Source organism: Drosophila santomea, chromosome 3R (assembly GCF_016746245.2).
Source record: "Drosophila santomea strain STO CAGO 1482 chromosome 3R, Prin_Dsan_1.1, whole genome shotgun sequence".
Taxonomy (NCBI): Eukaryota; Metazoa; Arthropoda; class Insecta; order Diptera; family Drosophilidae; genus Drosophila; species Drosophila santomea.
In genome coordinates this window covers 11,609,353-11,616,681 of record NC_053019.2, presented here as the reverse complement: position 1 = coordinate 11,616,681, position 7,329 = coordinate 11,609,353, and the positions used below count along the sequence as shown (strand labels likewise).

The following is a 7,329-nucleotide window of genomic DNA, read 5'->3' as shown; positions in this document are numbered from 1 at the left end:
ATTTCAAATGAAGTACTTGTGGCTGAGTTAAAATCCAAAGATGAGTTTTCATTTATTTTTAGAACACGATTTCTAGCAAAGCATTTAAAGTTATAAAAGGAGAAAAAAATTAAGATTAAAAAGACATGCGGGCACTGGATATACCAGGAACTGTCATGGACATCCGATATCTACACTCAGGGAAAAATTAACGCTTTTCGATATCAAATCAAGAACGAACCGCATCGAAAGTACGGTAAACTCGAATTTTTTTGATTCAAGGACAAAAATTTTAATTCAAGAACGAATAATTTGAGACCGAAATTATGAATTTGAGAACGAACGTTCTGGATCCAAGTACGATAAATGTACTGCTTTAAGTATGGGAAATACTTAAAATAAATATTAAAAATACTTGACCCAAACTCGTCAAATTTTAATATGCGCATTATAAATTCACGGTTTAAATTGTACAAATTTAAAACTGAAGTATGAGTATTTTTATTTTCAGAGCAAACTTTTGTTTTAAGAACGAATCATATTTATTGTTTATTTACACGACTTTAAGAGTTTTGTTATTCTTATTTTATATATAGTAAATGTATACATAAAAACTTCCATAATTTTTTTCTTAAAAATTAAATTGTTACACTTTTCTTAAAGTTCTTACAGCTAAACATATTTAACGAAACGCGGTGTCAAGCAAAATAACAAATAGAGTCCTGGGTATCTATCAAAAACGAAGAAAGACAAATATAACAATAAGTAAATACAAATTTTGTTATTAGTTATATTACCTTCATTTATTGCCGGCTGTGCTTCGGTAAGCTGTTGCCTGCTGAGATAGTTTTTAATCTTCCTATCGTAAAAAGGAAACACTGCGCTTCAGGTCGTCCTACTTCGAAAACAATGCACGCTCTTTCTCTGGGCATATTTCTCAGAAGTCGATTTTTAACTGTAAATATTACACATTAATTTATAGATTTATTTCTTTTAGAAGTAACATTTGGCAACACAAAAGTTTTATACACATAAATGCATACGCATATACATATGCGTGCATGCAAACACGTGCATAGGCCACCGACTTTTTATGTATGTATATTACATACTTTATTTAAAGATTTCTACTTACCCTGCACACCGTGCCCATTTTCACATTGTTCTTCAATTATTTCACTTAATTCACTTTGTACTTGTTACTCCAGGAACTTTTTGACACTAAATGAGCGCCGTGTTGCAATCGATTATCGAAAAAACATATGTTTCTTCAACAACACAGAAATGTAATCGATATAAACAAGTGTAAGAAGTCGAATGGCTGGAGATTTTTCGATCGCATAAATTTTAGTTTAAACTTCTTATATTTTTTGTGTATATTCTTTTAAAATTGGCCGCATAAAATGATCAAGGAATATACATACATAAATGAGAAAAGATAAACCTTTGTTTTCCATGAGTATCAATAATATCGCTTTTGAAATGTGTAATTCGAGTACAACTAGTACTTATTCCAAGAACGGTTGTCTTAAAAATTTTAAGTACGACACAGTACATTTTTAAGAACGTTCGTTCTCAAATTATTCGTTCTTCAGTTTTCTGAGTGTACATATGTCTTCTATTCAATTCCCCGCTCAGTCTGTCTCCTTTCCACCTCGCCGCGGGAAACAAGGGTCGGTTTCGAAACTCACCACGGCTCGGTGAGCCCGTGGTGAGCTAACGGCTCTTGGCTCCGCCCATTTTATAATGGCCTCTGATGGCAGAGCGGCGCATGCGCAGTGCCGGCGAAAATGGTGGCGAAAGCGGACGGAGAAAAGTGATGGAAGGAGGGAACTGGTAAGGACAGGATTTTCAGGCTTTTCCGTCGCTGATTTTCGTTCTGATAAATTTATGCAAATGAGCTGAGGCGCTCAATCTGGAAATGTCTACAGTCTAGGCAGGCAATTAAAAGCGGAATGGCTTTATGATATCTCATGGGTGCCGCGGTCCAAACTCCGGGACTCCAGCACCGAGGCTCCAGCTCCAGCTCCGGGAAAAAAGGAGCGACCGACTGGCGTTTTATTGTCTCGCTGCAGCGCATTGCAACATGTGGCATTAATTATGCGGCGATAATGTCTTGCTTTGTTGCCGAGAGTTTTGGCCTCTCTCTCTTTTATGAAAGTGTCGGAATAAATTACATTATTTTTGGGCCGCCTGTTCCGCGCAACTGATAAGAAAGATGTTCCCGGGAACCAAACCCTTAAACCGATACGAACCGAAACCCAACCCACATCCCTGGATGCCCGGGGCCCTTCGAATTTAATGAGTGTAGGCGGTGGTGACACGATTGCCCCCATGCGTACCGTACACATGTCTTTCCATTTATGTTCTTCTGAAACATATTCCCATTAATTTTCGTCGCCATTTGCCGAAGGGGTCTCAGCACGCGCTTTTCGTGGGTGGATGGAACGGGGGAAGCCCCGTTCGAGCAAAAGGGGCCAATTAATTTGTGACAGAACAGCATTCCACACGTCATCAATTACGGGCTTTATGAATTCATTGGATTTTGGATTCGAAGAGCAGGAAGTGCCATATGTTGCAGTTACATCATCGCCCAACTCCAGCCGAGTTGCTCCAGTTTCTCCAAACCCTTTTGTTCGATCTCCGACCGGGAATTATCCACGGTCTCGAACTGCCCATTGTTCGGACCAAAATATTTTGAGGTCCGAGCTGCTGTAAACTGTTTATGATGTGGTCATAAATGGTCCGCCTTCACGCTTTCCCCGGGTCAAGAAATTTCTACCTCTGCTTCAAACAATGTCTACAGGCCCCTGTGCCGGATTGTCATCAGCATAATCCTGGCAAGTCCTGTCGATCTTGGCCGCATTTTGCATCACCCTCGCCGCGGGTCTCTTTTCGCACTTCCATAAATCATTCCGTCGAGTTATAGAACCCTTTAACCCGATTTTACCTGTCAGTCACACAAATGCTTCCCTTCCGGAAACCGTCAGTAATATATTCATTCGAGCGGGCGTCCTTTCTGGAGAAACACGAAATAGTGATTTCTTCCAACCCAAAAACGAATTGGGAGGAAGGTGACAAAGGCGACACTTAACAAATTAATTAATACGATATGCAAACGTTTTTTAATATTTCTGGAACAAAAATTAATGCATTTTGATTCACTGCCGAGCCTGATAAGTAATAAAAAAGAATGGCTAATTGGACATCACGGTGGATTTGACACTTATTAAAAGCCCTGATTAAACATTGAATGTTTTAAAAATTATTTTTCCAAATTTAAAAACTTTATTCCCGAATTCAATAAAAATAATGGGACATCTATACTAACTTTAATGATATTACAACTGAACAATCGCTGTTATCAATAATAAAGTGTTCAGTATACAACAGTTTTTTGACAACATTTAATTCAGTATTCAACAGTTTTTTGACAACAACAATCAAGCCCGGAATTGCTTGATTCGATTAAAATCCGCCAAGCTCGAAACATTTATTGAAAACAAAAGAAATTAAATTTTAGTTTCGTTTTCTTTAATAATAAAATGTTTTTCAGTTCTGTTTTTGGTATTAAGTATTCCTATGAAGTAATTATTGCTAGGGTATATAGACTTCGGCTGGCCGAAGCTAGCTTCCTATCTTGTTCTCATTGTAATCTCGAAATGAGAAATTACAAATAAAGTTTACTACTACATATCTGAGATAGCCTAAGCAATTTTGAAACACAATGTGTAGGTTAAGTAGAAAGTTAGTTAGTTTCACTTACCAGTAAGGCAAAAAGTAAGGAGCTGTTCAATTAGCAAACTTCAAGGCGGTTTCTGTTCCTCCGGTGGGCCGAGGACTATGCTCTAGTACACATATTTTAGCAGCACCATAATTCAGGCCCGCTATTTACGTCTCGTGTGTCAGAAGCGGAGGCCACAAATCACTTTAATTGAAGTCACGCCCCGCCAACTCAAGGGAGCCGGTCCAAAAGCTGAACCACTGTCCCTTTAGCTGCCAAACCGCAAGGCGGAAATGCTGGTGAATACATTTTGCCCGGGTTTTCATATCCATATCCATTTTTTTCTCAGCTCGCACACGCGAAATTGTAATCCACATTCACAATTGGCCAACCGAACGCGCGCGGATGCGAATTTGAATGCGGATGTGGATGCGGACGCGGGGTCAAACTGCTTGGCTTGTTCTTTGTCATTATTATAATTAAATTTGGTATTTTTGGCAACAAACGATGCCGAACCGGCTCTTTTTGATTTACAGCCACTTCTTTCATTTCCTTTATATACTTTGGGTATACTTCTCGCATACTTTTGGGTTCCGATCTGCAGCGTATTTGGCTTTTGTTGTCGGATTGGTGCACAATTGGTGCAACGCCGCTGCCGCCGATGACAAAGGCCGTGGCTCCGGGACCCACAGTCAGACTTCGAATGCGAGTCCAGGAACTCCAGGAGCTCCGCAGGACAATGTCCAACGAACGGGGAGCAGGACGAGTGGCAGCAAGTAGTCGTCGTTTGAGCTCCGGGCGACGCGACGGCGACCTGATGGCAAAGTGTCCAAAAAATAATATTTGCTGTTCACTTTGACACAAGGCGCGCTTGGGTTCGTTCCGTTCGTTTCGGTTGCAGCGCAGTCGACGCAGATACAGATATATAGATACATAGATACAGATATACCGAGGTGGTTGTCGAGGAGATGCCGGCGAGGTTGTGAGGTTGTGAGGTTGCGAGGCTCTGAGGATGCGAGGTGAGCATGGCACAAAAACAGAGAACTCGCAACTGAGAATCGAGAACTGAGAATCGAGCATCGAGAGACAGAGACCCCAGAAGGGCAGAAGTGGGATGGAAAGAACAAGAACGCCGACCAGAAGGTCGTAAACCCGGGCAGCGCTGCCACGATGGCAACACTTGCGAGAACGCCAAGGAAATGAGAATGAGAATGCCGAGCGAAGACCCAATGCCAAAAGATGAAACGCCAAGAGAAGCGGCGGCAAAAGGCAACGCGGTGGGTCATAAAACGCGCGTGTATCTTACCTCTCTTTCGGCCGCAGTAGCCCCGTCTCACTCGCTCCACTGACATACGCTCGGCGAAAACAACCACCCGAGAATTCGACACATACACACACTCTGGTACATACTTACTACACCGACTCATGTCCAATCATTTTATATACGCCATTTGCTGTCTGGCGCAGATACATTTGTATCTTTATGTGCGAAACAAGTCCCAGGCCCGTTCCGTCGCTCAACCCGAAAGCTGAATCTGAATCTGAATGTGAATGTGAATCCGAAACTAAACATAGACCGAGTTTTAAGCCAGACGTTTTGAGGCTGACGACATCGACGAGTCAATTTTGAATTCCACTTTCCCACCACGGTGGTTGTTGCGGACTCTAATCATTTGATTGTTATTCCTTCGGCATTCTGCTCATCTGACTTCTTCAACCCCCAATGTCCTCTGAATCCCAACTGGGGTTCGTCCGGGCGATTATCTTTTGATTACCAGATCGAATCATATTGAATTAGGTACATATTTTCAGCCATCCTCGGGAACTTTGAGACAACTTTTTACCCTTACTCCGCATATGCCGCGAATTCGACATGGATCCCTCGGGTAAAAGGTGTTTTAACCAACAGCAGATCCAATCCAACTTAGAAGTTTGCAAGCTTTTTAGGAGAATAATATCTTCAAAAAAGCAATACGCTGAGCAAATTTATAAAGCTTGTCATGAAATTTGCCACTAATAACAATTGGCTAACAAATACAAAATAGTTTTAATAGACTATAAAACGAATATATAACTTAACAAACGAATAGTTTCTACTACAAAAACGTTAAAACAAAACAAGAGAGAACGCTCTAGTCGAGTTCCCCGACTATCTGATACCCGTTACTCATACGGACAGACGGACGGACAGATAAAGAATAAAGAATGATAAAGAATATATATACTTTATATGGTCGGAAACGCTTCTTTCAGCTTGTTACATACTTTTCACCGAATCTAGTATACCCTTTTACTCTACGAGTAACGGGTATAAATATATTGTATATAAATTTCTTTTTGTAAAGGAATATTCACGCGTCTCAATTTTATAATAATTTAATATTCTTTTTAAAAGTAGGTTAATGAAGGTTAGTAGGTAGTAGGTAGGTTAATAAATAAGTCAGTAGATTGTCCAAAATAAGTTAAGTTTTAAAAATTAAAAAGGAGATTTTTGCGACCATATAATATATACTATATATTTTTTTGTCACTTAGTTTATTAGTTGGAACGGGGCGAATAAGAACATTTTATCATTCTACTGCCATAGAGAGTAATTGAAAAACAAATGACAAGAATGGTCCTTTGTAGTTTTTTATCATAAAGTTTTCTAATCCGTTTTACAATATATATGTACGTTTAATTCGATCCCAATCGGGGAACTTTACCATACAGCTGCCATAGGAATAGTTTAAAAAATGTAGCTTAGAAAGTTTCGTAGTTATTGAACATACAAAATACATAAAAATGTATTATTTTGATTTTAATTTCATCTACACTCGACGACTTTATATAGCTGGCTATAATTGAAATGTAAATTAAAGGTAAAAGAAACGAAATCATTCTTCTTTGATTTTGATAATAAATTGCTTTCTTTTTATACCCGTTACTCGTAGAGTAAAAGGGTATACTAGATTCGTTGAAAAGTATGTAACAGGCAGAAGGAAGCGTTTCCGACCATATAAAGTATATATATTCTTGATCAGGATCAATAGCCGAGTCGATTTGGCCATGTCCGTCTGTCCGTCCGTCTGTCCGTCTGTCCGTCTGTCCGTCTGTCCGTCTGTCCGTCCGTATGAACGTCGAGATCTCAGGAACTACAAAAGCTAGAAAGTTGAGATTAAGCATACAGACTCCAGAGACATAGAAGCAGCGCAAGTTTGTCGATTCATGTTGCCACGCCCACTCTAACGCCCACAAACCGCCCAAAACTGCCACGCCCACACTTTTGAAAAATGTTTTGAAATTTTTTCATTTTTGTATTAGTCTTGTAATTTTCTATCGATTTACCAAAAAACTTTTTGCCACGCCCACTCTAACGCCCTCAAACCGCCCAAAGCTGCTACGCCCACACTTTTGAAAAATGTTTTGATATTTTTTCATTTTTATATTGGTCTTATAAATTTCTATCGATTTGCCAAAAAACTTTCTGCCACGCCCACTATAACGCCTACAAACCGCCAAAAATTGTGTTTAAGACTCTCCTTCTCCCTTCCACTAGCTGAGTAACGGGTATCAGATAGTCGGGGAACTCGACTATAGCGTTCTCTCTTGTTATTGTTATACTCTGTAATTTTTAAAATATATAA

At 39.7% G+C, this 7,329-nt stretch overlaps 1 long non-coding RNA gene across 1 annotated transcript; it reads right to left on the bottom strand.

The window, feature by feature from the left end:
* Nucleotides 1–650: 650 nt before the first annotated feature.
* LOC120452113 lies at nucleotides 651–1,317 on the bottom strand. The gene is made up of 3 exons (XR_005616439.2): nucleotides 1,115–1,317; nucleotides 777–934; nucleotides 651–709 (listed from the first exon to the last, which is right to left on the bottom strand). It is a non-coding gene; the product is annotated as an uncharacterized LOC120452113 (long non-coding RNA).
* Nucleotides 1,318–7,329: the final 6,012 nt, after the last annotated feature.